At 35.3% G+C, this 13,768-nt stretch overlaps 1 long non-coding RNA gene across 1 annotated transcript in view; it reads right to left on the bottom strand.

The window, feature by feature from the left end:
* Positions 1-12,701, bottom strand: part of LOC138173876 (uncharacterized) — a 57,965-nt gene extending 45,264 nt beyond the window's left edge. Inside the window, exon 1 of the long non-coding RNA XR_011171557.1 lies at positions 12,289-12,701. This is a non-coding gene — a long non-coding RNA (uncharacterized lncRNA). The remainder of the gene's footprint in view (positions 1-12,288) is intronic.
* Between the last annotated feature and the right edge of the window lie 1,067 nt (positions 12,702-13,768).

The raw sequence follows: 13,768 nt of genomic DNA, 5'->3' as shown, positions 1-13,768 counted from the left end.
ATCTATCTATCTATCTATCTATCTATCTATCTATCTATCTATCTATCTATCTATTTATCTATCTATCTATCTCCCTTTCCAAGTCCACAAATCCCCAGACATCTATGCACACATCTCTTGGACTGTCTCTTGCACCCAGGCTAAAAGCTCTTGGATTAAAGAGATAATTCCTCCAATTTTCCAGTTCTTTTATACAAAGAGTTTTTGAGATCAAGATAATAATAGATTTGGATCTTGAAGGGCTCTTAGCTTCTTGTTTAGCCACTTTATTTTACAGATGAAGATACTGAGAATCAGAGTGGGAAAGGAACTTCCTCAACAACACACAAGTAGTAACAGAGGTGGCATTCAAATGCAGGTTCTCTAATTCCTAATCAAGCATTAATTTCACTGTAAAACAGTGATCTCTAGTATTATAATACTCCTTTCCCTGGTCTCCTTATCTCTATTTCCTTGCCCATTCAAACCATCTTTCATATAATTGCCAAAATAAACTCCCTAATGCACACATATGACTATACTACTTCTGTAGTCAAAAACCTTCAGTGGTTCCCTTCCAGATAAAGAATATAATACAAACTTTTTAGCCTTGGGCTTATCCTCCATGACTAGGTCCAATATATCTTTCCAACCAATCTAAGAAATGAAAAGCATCATTTCTTATCCCAGCTTTGTTACTGCTAAAGAATTTATATCGAGCAAAGCCTTATTTCATACAAATGCTCACACAGTTGATTTTTCAGCCAAACTGAACTCCCCTTCCTCCATATGTTTTTCCCAGTCTCCTAGCTCTGGTCATTCACAAAGACTATAACTCTTGCTATCTAAACTTGACCTTGAAAGCCTCTTGCTTCAAGACCCAGCTCAGATATCCCTCTTCCTAGAAGCTGCCTCTGACTCTTTCCTTTTACTCTATCCCATCCCACACAAAAATGATATCATCTTCAAATTTTCTTAGTCCCCTTCATCTGGATTTTTTCCTTGGTCTTAGAAGATCACAGGACTGGGAGTCAGGATATGAGTTTGCATCTTGTCTCTCCCACTTGCTAGCTGTGTGTATGTAATTTAACATGTGGAGATTATCATTCTTTATGAAATAGGGTAATACAGCAGTATCTAGTGTGAAGGGCATTTTTGAGGAGAATATTTGTTAACCTTAAACAAACATAGAAATATGAGTTATTACGTTCATATCCCCCTTAAGTGGAATATGAACTCCTTGAGATCAGGCAGTATCATTCTTTCCCCTTTTATCCCTAGTACCAAGCTGGGGACTTGTTGCAAAGTAATGTTTGGTGAACTGAATTTTGGAAATATGTAGTTAGAACTGGTCCTTCTCTTTACTCCATACCTTTGCACTCACAATCTTTTGTGCTAGGAATTGTTCCCTTTATTATCTCCCATTCCTAGATTCCCTGTCTACCTGGAATGCTCAGCTCAAATCTCACCTTCTCAAGGAGGACTTTGTCAGGCACTACTTAGAACATGCTAGCTCTTTCTTTTTTTTTTTTAGATTTTTTTAAAAATTCATTTATTTATTTATTTATTTTTAAGCAATCGGGGTTAAGTAACTTGCTCAAGGTTACACGGCCAGTTATTTCTGGGTGTGGTGCTGAGTGTCTGAGCCCGGGATTCGATCTCCAGGTCTTCTTAACACTGGAGCCGGTGTTCTTACTTGCTGTGCTACCTGGCCGCCCCATGCTAGCTCTTTCACTTTGAGATTAGAAGATTGTGTGTGTATGTATACATGGTATATGTATATGTATCTATACATATTATATATGTGTGTATGTATATATACATATTGTATATGTATATTATATACACACAATTTATAAAATGTGTGCATGTATGTATGTATGTATGTATCCTTATGCCTTTCATAGAGCCTGGAAAAATTCAATGCTTAATAAATACTCATTAACTGATATCTTTCAGTCAAATATTATATACTATTTAATGACCATTTGAATTACAAATTATTTTATAAAATGGTTGGGAAAATGCACCCAAAGAGATTTAGTGTGCATACACATCCACTTTGCTTCCCCCAAATTATCATTTTCCTTGTTTGTCATCATTGCCAATTATCTAGTATAAGGGTAAAACTTAGTGTTGTTTTAATTTGCATTTCACTTACTAATGATTTACATCTTATTTTCTGCTCATATAATTTGATTATTGGGAAATAACTCTTATTCTTATATATTTTAATCAATTTCCAAAAATATCATAATTAACAGGCCTAAATTAGAGATACTTGCAAAAAATTTTCCCTGAGTTAACTATTTCCCTTTTAGTTTTAATAACATTGATGTTGTTTGTAAAAGCAAAATAAAAAAAAAAAAACCCTTTACATTTTATGTTGTTTTTGTCCCTTGTTTGGTCAAGAATTCTTCCTCTATACATGTTTGTGAAAGACATCATCTTTCATTTTCCTTAATTTTTTTTAGTGATATGACCTTTTATTTCAAAGTTATGAATTCATTTGGAACTAGAGTAGATACCCTCATGGACCTTTCCAGATTTATTATAATGTATTTCTTAAAACCACAGAAATGTGTTTGGATTCAGTAAAAAAAGTGACAAGATTTCTGGTTGTCTTTCAGGAACAGGAAGGAAAAGGGAAAAGTGAAGAAAATAAGTCAGGTTTAAATAATTCAGCAAGTATTTACTGAGTGCTCACTAAACATTGGGGGGGGGGGGTTGGGGGAGAAAAGGAGGGAGCCTCAGTTTCAGTGACAGTAGGTCTCCAATATGAAAGTGACATAAACTAAGAATATATGTGCAACCTCTCTCCCTTCCATTCAATAAGGCTCATGTGATGAATAGAAAGTATCAAACATAGTCAATATCCAAATGTAAACATTCTTTAGACTGATCTTGTAAAGAAGTCCAGTTCATTTCACCTTTAGCCAGGTACCACACCTTACAAATCCCTAATTAAAAGTAGATGTGAAATTAGTGTAGTCCAAAGAAAATCATATACAGCAAACTTGAGACTCTTAACTTTCTAGGAAGTGTCACAACTGGAACTTACTTCTAGTTATAACCCTCTGACTCCAAACTAGCCTCACACTTATTTTTGGGCATTTCTAAGATTCAATTCAACATATTTTTAATTAGTGTTTATTATGTGAGATCAGCACTAGGAATTGTGGGAGAAAGGAAACACAAGAGAAATATCAAGCATATTTAATGCCCTCTACCAGGTTATGTTCTAGTGAGTGAGATACCACACATGAAAGAAAAGCAAAAAACTCCAACAAAACAATACAAAATTGTATAGGCTAGAGTGGCCTAAATGATATTCTAGCTCAGAGAAGTTTAATTATCTCTGGTTTGGAAAGATCAAGGAAATTTCACAGATAAAATGGAGATCAGAATTTTCACTATGAGATTCTAAGAACTTATAATTTAAGACTTTCTTTCAAGGTATGAAGGGTGAATTTTTTGATATTTATTTTGTGCCCTGATTCTAATAAACATGGACAATTTATATTTATTAAATTATAAAATAAATATAACACACACACACACTTCTAACCTCAGTTCCTGATTTGGATCTCTGTGTTGGGCCCAGAATGGTCTTTTTGAAGTCTTGAATAGTGAAATACATCTCTGTTTGGCACTGACCTTAATTTCCTGGGCTCTTGCCCCTGGCTTCTACCTCTTCTGATGTGTCTCAGTTAACAGAACTAAGAACCTTTGGTGTCCCCATCTAGAGTTCTTTATTTATCTATCTTCACTTAGGGCATTGCTTCAGACTTCGATCTGTCCTGGAAATTCCCTGGTTAAGGTGCTAGTGCATACACTTTCAAAATCTTCAAATGAACTTGTGAAGGCTAACATGGCAGAACCCTTCTTTGCCACTTGCCACTTCTGGCTAAGTTCTCTCTAGTTCTCAACTAAATAAATGAATTTTTTATAATTCTTTTTTTTTGACTGTTCATCACCTGGCTCATAAAATAGAAATACAGCTTGGCTTTATGATTACTTTTCATGTTGCTGTCTTAAATAGAAGTCCACATATTTTCTTAAAAGATAACTTTCTATATTTGGTTTTGATTCCCTATTAGACATTTTTGTTCTGTTCTTTCCATTCCAAAGATTTTCTGTTTGGCAGAAAGAAAACAGAAACAAAAGAGTAATTGAACAATTTCACCTTCTGTAATATGCAGTTATGCTATTTTTAGTTAATTATATTTTTTCCCATATAACTTTAAAAAATACTATCCTTAGCTTATATCATACCCAGACAATTCATCCTTAATTTTAGAACTGCTGTCATTGTTCTTACAAAACTCTATCGCATTTTTGTTTTTGTCCTCTATTTCCTTTGTTTCTAACTTCTGTGTGCTTTTTTTTAAACCTAAATTGGTCCATGACTTGCTTCTGTATCTAAATAATTTACTTTAGGTAACTCTCCATTTTCTTTTTCAGTGGAATCTCTTTTTGTGTCTTCAGAATTAAATTGTTGAGAGTTTACCATCCTTCTTGATGTGACTTCCATGTAGAATTTTCTCTAACAAGTTATAAAGCCTCCTATGAAGTCCTTAAAATCTGATTTCTCCTAATCTATTGTGAACCTCAGTCTTTGTCTGACCTCTTGTTACTTATTTATAAAAAAATTCCTAGGTAATGTTGTTACTTTCCCCTAATGTTCTTATTACTTTTACTTCAACAATCAGTTTTACTTTGGTGATGGACATGGAGTCCATTTTAACAGTTCCTTTCATTTTTTGCCACCTCTTAAATCTTGAATTTTAAAAAATTAATACAAACCAGAAAATTATCAGCTGCTTTGCATGTAACAGAAAAAGTGATTATGTGAGTCTGGATAACTGAAATCCTTAATCTCAACATTATGACTCTGTAAGGTTTTGATTTATTTCTTTGTAGACCTATAAAATACTGCTATTTATAATAATATTGCTTCTGTTTCTGGTTTCATTTATAGTCATCAAGATGCTCCTGCCACCCATCTGCTATCTAATCCCTAGCAGTTGCTAGATTTCCTTGAATGAATATAATATAATGTAATGCAATATAATAATATATATTAATATAACATAGTATATTAATATATATTAATAGGGTGGAGGAACGATTTATTTGACCTCTGAACTATTAGTTCCCCAGTTCAGTAGTTGATTTAATCATAGAAAGGAATGAGCAGATTATGAGCCATTAAAGTAACTGAAAAAGTATGTCTTTGTCTAGTCATCTCTTTATGAAGTGTGAATGAGTCTCTCTTTGATTGAATTTTGCATGATCAATTATATTAGATGGAAAGTAATTGGCCACATCATGGATTGCCCCTTAAAATGTTGAAGTTCTTCAGTTTTGCAATAAGATGTATGGACAAGACCCCTGGGTTTATAACAGAGGGTGATAGTGGAAGTGATGGGTGAGTGAAGGAAGATTATGCTCTCCTTTTCCCACTAGACAGAGTGGTTAACAGAAGAGCTACTCATTCAATGGAAAACAGTCCTTCCAAGAGTCAAAGAATCAATCAGTTGGGGAGCATTAGAGGTATAGTTGAGGTACAAGATAAAGGAGAGGCTACCATGTATCCAAGAGAGAATTGGCTTTAGCAATCAAGATTTGAGCTATGGAGAGGTCTCTAAAAAGAAAGGAATTTTAGTGCTTGTCACACTACTGGCATTAATGGCCGTGGCCATATATGTTTCCTAATATGCCTCCCTGATACTGTACTCCAACTTAGTGATCATGCTTCCCACATATGTTCTGTATTTTTGTGGGTCATTATACCCCAGGTTATTGAGAGGAGAATGCTATTGTTCTCACTATTCATCTTAAGAAATACCTTTATTATGACCTAATTATGTCTCCTTACTTCCTTTTAAGGGGAAGCTTACTGGTAGTAGCTCATGAGCTATATTAGTAGAAACCCAGACACACAAACTACTCCCTTATAAAATGAAAGTAGTAGCCAACTCTGGCAACTCAAATTGTGAATCTGAATGTAAATTTTAGAATTTTCCCAGAGGGGTTCTTAATTGATATACATTATTTTTCTATCTATATCTTTTGACTTATCCTATTCTTTCTGAATGAATTATAACTATTCAGAGCCTTATTCTAGTCATTGGACCAATGCCACCAAATCACGATCATTTCAAACTAATCTCCTTAAATTAGGATTTGTAGTTCACTCTGATTGTTACCCCTTCTTTGTAACTCTATGTAGATACATTCAAGGCAAAGGATTTAATTATTTTCTCCTTTCTTGAATTTTTCAACCATAGCAATCTATGAAAGCCAATGATTAAGATATGAATTTGCTGAAAGTCAGTGTCAGCAGAGAAGTGCCCATAAAAATGAAGCCAAGGGTCCTTTAAATAATGAAATATTTAGCTAATATTTTTTCTCAAAAAAACTTTTGGAAAATATTTTAAATTAATAATTAAACAAGTATATTTATGCAGCAATAAAACTTATGAAGTGTTTGCAAGTTACATGGAACTCAACTGCTGAGAATACAAAGATGAAACAATACATAGTCCCAGGCTACATGAAACTTCCTTACCATTAAAAATGATGACTAATATATAGATAGCTATGTTCTAACTTATTATATGAAAAGTGACCAAGAGATACACAAACATTCAAGAACATCCATGCAGAAGACTGAATCATAAATTGTTAAAGTGAAAAAGGACCTTAGAGATCTTCTAGTTCAATTCTGTTATTTTACAGCCAAAGAAATGAAGGAACACACAGGGAAAGTAAACTGCCTGTCATCACAGAGCTAGAAAATAGCAGAGATTTGACCAGAGGTTGGGAAATTCTATATTTTTCTGAGTACAGGACAAAACAAAAAGTCTAAGTTCCTATATGAGAAATTCATGGTCTAGTTTAGGGAATAAAAACTAATCCTAATCCATATAAAATAATAATAGATCATACCAGGTATATAGCAAGATCACAGAAAGAATATATGGTAGTTAAATAATAAATCCTTTGGTATAGGCCAGTGGTATCAAACTCAAATAGAAATGGCACCACTAAACCATATATAAGGATCTGTAATGGAAAGCAAAGTAGTACTTTGTTGCTCGTTTCAGCTATTGAAGTGACTTTGACTCTCACCTTTGATTGTATCAAGAGTACCTACTGGAAGATGCATTTTGTTGCCCTTAAAAGACCTAAGGGAGTTTGAAGACCTTCCCTGCCCTTAATAGACCTAACGTTATTACATGGAGCACATAGTCAGGAGCTTGCTGAAACAGCAGAACAGGAGGGGTGAAACAGGAAGGAGCAGAGCGGAGAAAAACTCAAGCAGAGCTGGGATTGAGCAGAACTAAGAGAGAGAATGTTTGTATTGTTGGATCTTACTTTATCAGAATGAAGCATTCTGTCTGTTGAAAGAGGACTTTACTGATGTTATAGAAGTCTGGAAATAGGACTTCACTGTTGTTACAAAAGTCCTGGGACTTTACTGTTGATTTTCTTTGATTTCTCAGACAGAAGTCTTGTCTGCTGATTTGTGTTACTTTGAGAGACAAAATGTGAATTGAGATGATAGTGCCGTCAATGTGTATAAATATTGTTGTATTTAGGTGTGTAAATTTATGTGCTTAATGTGTGCAAATATCGTATCCTGGTTAAGCTTTGTTTCCCTAGAAACAAAAGCTGCAAAGAGCTTGGAGTGGAGCTGTCTCCATGAGCAGAGATATAGAACTGGAGTGGAAAACTACCTATGTGTGAATCCAAGCAAGAACTGGAAGTAGTCAGTCAGTCCATGGAGAAATAGTCTGTGGGGTTTGGAAGTCAGCCTTGAGTAAAGATAAAAGAGGACTTTACTTTAGATACTCTGTATTGACTGAAGAGATGGTAACTTAATGTGACCTAGGGGTGGATGGTGTTTATGCTTTCTGCTACAACTTAATGATGATTGACTTACAGATGATTGGAAGCCAGGCTCTACTTAAGATTTAAGAGGACTTTACTTGGACACTCTATATTGATTGAGGAGATTGTGATTTACTGTGATCTAGGGGTTGATGTTTAAGACTTCGTGACCACCTTAAGTTGTTATGTTATATTGTTGTGAATGTTGTGCCTTAATTTCTTGAATGTTTTGCTTTAGTTTATTGCTGGATAGAGAGGTCACTACACCACGTGATTAGATTCTTAAAGTTATGTAAAGCAGCAGTCCTCAGGAGAGCTGTTCATGGTTGGTTTTATAGGATCCCTGTGGGCTGTATATGACTTTGACATATTGACATGTTTTTATATTTCTTTTTCTGTTTATATGTCAATACATTAAATCATGTAGGAACTAATACTTTTTCTTTGTATTTATTTTTTTATTTAAATAGTTTTATTATTTTCCACTTACAGGTAAAGATAATTTTCAAAATTCATGGTAATATTTTTTCTTTTTTATTCTGTTTAATTTTTTTATTTCTTTATTTTAATTTTCAACATTCATTTCCATAAGATTTTGAGTTCCAAGTTTTCTCCTCTTCTCTCCCCTAACCCCCACCCCAAGATGACAATCATACTGAGTAACCTTCCCTCAGGCTTCCCTCTCTTCTACCCACCCCACATTTTCCCCTGACCTCCTTTCCCCTTACTTTCTTGTAGGGCAAGATGCATTTCTATACCCCATTGCCTGTATATTTTATTTCCCAGTTGCATTTAGAAGCACTTTTTTTTAACATTTGTTTTTAAAACTTTTAGCTCCAGATTCTTTCCCTTCTTTGCTCCTCACCCACCCCAATGTAAAGACAAATTCAATATAGGTTATATATGTGTAGTTATGTGAAACATTTCCATAGTACTAATATTGTGAAAGACTAACAGTATTTCCCTCCATTCTATCCTGCCCCCCTCATTTAATTTATTTTCTCCTTTATCCTGTCCCTTCTTAAAAGTGTTTGCTTCTGACTACCTTCACTTGGAATCTGCCCTCTCTTCTATCAACCCCTTCTTATACCTTTCCCCCGCTACTTTCCTATAAGGTAAAATATCCAATTGAATATATATATATATATATATACATATATATATATATATATTATTCCTTACTTAAGCCAGATTCAAGAAGAGTAAGGTTGATTCATCCCCTTTCACCTCCCTGCTCTTCTCCTCCACTGTAACAGCTTTCTCTTGACTCTTTTATGTGAGATAATTAACCTTATTTCTCCCTTTCTCTTTCACCCAATATATTTCTCTCTCACCTCGTAATTTTATTTTTTAAACATCATCCCCTTTCATATTCTTCTCACCTCAGTATATGTATATATACCTGTACACACATATAGATAAATATATGCATAAATACTATATATATGCATGTGTGTACACACATATATTCTCTTCAACTATCCTAATACTGATAAAAGTCTCATGAGTTACAATTATCATCTTTCCATGTAGGATTGTACACAGATTAACTTTAATAAGTTTCTTATGATTTCTCTTTCTCATTTTCCTTTTCATGATTCTCTTGATTCTTGTCTTTGAAAGTCCAATTTTCTGTTCAACTCTGGTCTTTTCATTAAGAATGTTTGAAAGTCCTCTATTTCATTGAATGACCATATTTTCCCCTGTAGTATTATGCTCAGTTTTGCTGGGTAGGTGATTCTTGGTTTGATCCTACCTCCTTTGACCTCTAAAATATTGTATTCCAAGTCCTTAGATTCCTTAATGTAGAAGCTGCTAGATCTTGTGTTATCCTGACTGTGCTTCCACAATACTCAAATTTTTTCTTTCTGACTACTTGTAATATTTTCTCCTTGACCTGGGAACTCTGGAATTGGTCTGTAATACTCCTAGGATTTTTCTTTTGGGAGATCTTTTTGAAGAGGTGATCAGTGGATTCCTTCAATTTCTATCTTTCCCTCTGGTTCTGGAATATCAGGGCAGTTTTCCTTGATAATTTTGTGGAAAATGGTGTCTACGCTCTTTTTTTGATCATGGCTTTCAGATAGTCCAGTAAGTTTTAAATTATCTCTCCTGGATCTACTTTCCAGGTCACTTGTTTTTCCAATGAGATATTCCACACTGTCTTTTACTTTTTCATTCTTTTGTTTCTGTTTTATAATATGTCGATTTCTCATAAAGTCATTAGCTTGTATTTACTCCATTCTAAATCTGAAGGAATTATTTTCTCAGTGAGTTTTTGAACTTCTTTTTCCATTTGGCCAAAACTGCCTTTTAAGGCATTCTTTTCCTCAGTGGCTTTTTGAACTTCTTTTGTCATTTGAGTTAGTCCATTTTTAAGGTGTTATTTTCTTTAGTATTTTGGGGTATCCTTCAGCAAGGTATTGACTCATTTTTCATAATTTTCTTGCATCACTCTCATTTCTCTTCCCAATTTTTTCTTCTACTTCTCTTACTTGATTTTCAAAATCCTTCTTGAGTCCTCCATGGACCACAATCAATTCATATTTTTCTTGGAGGTTTTTGATTTAGGGGTTTTGACTTTGTTGTCTTCTTCTGGTTCTATGTTTTGGTCTTCTTTGTCACCAAAAAATGATTCTATAGTCTGATTTCTCTTCCTCTATTCACTCACTTTGCCAGTCAATTACTTTACTTTTGTGCTCTTTGCCACAATAGAACTCTGCTTCCATAGTGGAGAGTGTTTTGTCCCAAATTTCTGGGGTTACTTTGTAGCTGTTGTCAGAGCTATTTCTAGGCACCTGCCTTAGAACTGTGAGGAGGATTTCCTCTACACAGCCACCGCAAGTTCTGACAGCCCTCCTCCTCACCCCAGGACTGCCACCCAAGATTCAACACAGATCTATCAGGGCAAAGCAAGAGAATTCTGCCTCACTGCCAGCAAAGATATTCCTGCAATTTCCCTCCAATTATTCACTTGGTTCCCCCACCAGATGTGGACCTTGAGCTCCTGAAGCAGTTGCACTGCTACTGTAGCTGTCCAGCTACTGCAGATGCCACCACCTCCCCTGTCGCCATCCCAGGGGCAGTGACTGGACTGCACTCTTCTCTCACACAGGTCCAACAGAATTTCCCCAGTTACTTTTTAATTTATCTTTGGCATTTATGGATTAAGAAGTCCCAAAACTGCCAAAGCTGGCAATGATTTAGTCCCCTGAGGTCTGTTCGTCAGTCTTTGCTGTCAGTCTGAGTCTGCCTGTGCTTTGGGATAGACCCTTCCTTTCAGCTTGCCAGGCTGACCTCAGCTGGGGGTGTATTTCACTCTCATTTTGTGGGTTCTGTAGCTCTAAAATTTGTTCACAGCCATTTTTACAGGTATTGGAGGTGGCTGGGGCACAATTTCAAGCAAGTTCCTGCTTTTACTTGGCCATATTTGCTTGTGCCCTGACTGCCCCCCAGGAACTAAGTTTTAATCTAGTTTAGGCCACATTTGAGCAGGCTACATGTCTGCTACCTCTGGTATAGACCATAAATGACCTAAAATAACTATTTTCGCCAGTAAGGTAATACTTGAGTTAGAACATGGAAAGTTGGAGGAAAGTAGATATGTTGTAATATTTTGTAAAAGATGATATGTTATAAATCATACAACCATGTGTTGTTGGAATTCACACACACACTCATGCATGTATGCAAACATATTGTCCCCGAAGTCTTAGAACAGTTTTAAAGCAGATATATATATGTATATATATGTACATGCATATAAGTGTACATATATATGGTGTACATATACACAATATACAAATATATACATACATATTTATATAATATATACACATATAGGATATGTTATTATACTATATTATAGTATTAATATAGTATAATAATATATAGTATATTATTATACTATATTATGCTGTACTTTACTATACAATGTAATCATATATATCATATATCATCCTGTGTATTGAACCTATATGTTATGTATTTGAGACTACAGATATATAGACACTACACGTGAATAGCTATGCCTTTCTATGTATACACACACACGTATAGCTTCAAAACTCCCTAAAAACAGCTCTTTTGTTTAGTTCCCAAAGTAGCAACTTTGGAGTAGTGAAAAAATCATTGGATTAGTTTACATAGATTAAAATTACAGTTCTGAAAGAGGCATACAGGATACCTTGGGAAAGATGCTTCTGATAGCCAGTTTTCTCATCTCTGACATCATCATCTGTGACAGGAATAATAACCCTTGTACTATCTTCTTTGCTTAACTTTCCCTGGTCCCCCTAGGCAGAATTGTTTTACTAAGAGTGAATATCTTAATGGTTGCACTTTGAATGTGATGTTAAAGATGAGTGATGGGAAATGGTTGACATAGTGAAAGAAAAGGGGATAACTTACCTTTCATTTTGTGTTTGGAATTTGAAGGTTGCCCAAAATGACAGTAAAGACTAAAGAGGCTTGTGAACCTGCAACCTCTTCCAACTTGTGCCTTGACCATGTGATCAACACTGACAAAGATAGGAAACGGACAGTCTCTTGCTCAGACAAGTTTTGGTTTCTATGCTCTCAGCATGGGCTTGCTCATTTGTCTTCCTGCCCAATCTCAATCTGGAATGCTTCCAGGGAGTTAGGCTGAAACCTTTGGTCTCTTTTCCTCCAGAGAGGATTTGCCCAAATGTGGCCCCACCATCTGATTTTCCACGTGAGTCTTAATTAGAGATCCCATCAAGATACCATCTTCGTTCCCTAGTGTGGGGAGCTGATTTACTCTGGGGCTTCAACATACCCAATATTGGTGTTGAAAGGAGCCTTAAGAATCATAAAATACTGAATGTCATACCTGGAAAGAGTCTCAGGATCAGAGAGCATGTCAGAGCAAGAGAAATCTTAAAATTAAAAAAAAAACATTAAAAAAAGAAAAGTAAAAACTAGAAGGTATTAGCCAACACCCTCATTTTAAAAATCAGTAAATTCGCCTAGTATTGATACTAACTCTAATCCTGAGAGAGTCAGAATTAAAACCCAGACCTTCTTACTTCCAGTCTTATGCTTATTCCACGATACTGTCTTGTGATTGTTAATTTTCCTTTCACCAAGAGAATTTTATGGGACTTTGTTCACACAAAAAGGAGTCTAGGCATTGCCTTTCTTTCCTTTGCCAAGCTATTCCCATCCTTCAATCAAGGACAACTGTAGACAGGCCTTTGTACCTACGTATGTTTTCCTCATGGTTTGTATTAGGATTTGATTTAATTTTTACCTGATGTTTCACCTATTACTAGGAGACATAAAAAGGAAACTCACAGCTGCTTGCTTATCAGAAAAAAGATCAACTGTTTCTGTAATTAATATGGAAGATAACAATTTAAAATAATGAAACACCCATAATATGCTTGAAGAAAGCAGCTTGTTGCTATAATTAGAACTATATTCAAATTGTTCTGATGGCAAACACATCATTTATTGAAGTGAATATACTCAATGAATGGAACAGCTTTAGGAAGCAAATAGTGGAGCATACAAGCGAAAAAAAAAAGCCAATGAAAGAGATATTATACATACCCCAGCCACTGGAGTGGTGTCAGAAACTAGTGAGAGATACCTTAAAGTGAAAAGACATTCTCACATTCCCAGGAGGATCTCACCTTAGATTTATTTTCACTCATGGAATGTAAGAGTTGAAAAAGACCTTTGAATTATATAATAATACAATGTTATAATGCTGGAAGAGGCCTTAAAGATCATCTAGTCATTCTCCCTTGCTTAAAGATAAAGAAACTGAGGGGCGGCCAGGTGGCTCAGCGAGTAAGAGCACTGGCCCCAGTGCCGGGATGACCTGGGGTCAGAATCTGGGCTCTGATACTTAGCACCCACCCAG

This window comes from Petaurus breviceps, unplaced genomic scaffold (assembly GCF_028583685.1).
Source record: "Petaurus breviceps papuanus isolate PSGF00001 unplaced genomic scaffold, PetGlider_PUasm1.0 66, whole genome shotgun sequence".
NCBI lineage: Eukaryota > Metazoa > Chordata > Mammalia > Diprotodontia > Petauridae > Petaurus > Petaurus breviceps.
This window is presented reverse-complemented; position numbering and strand designations above follow the sequence as displayed.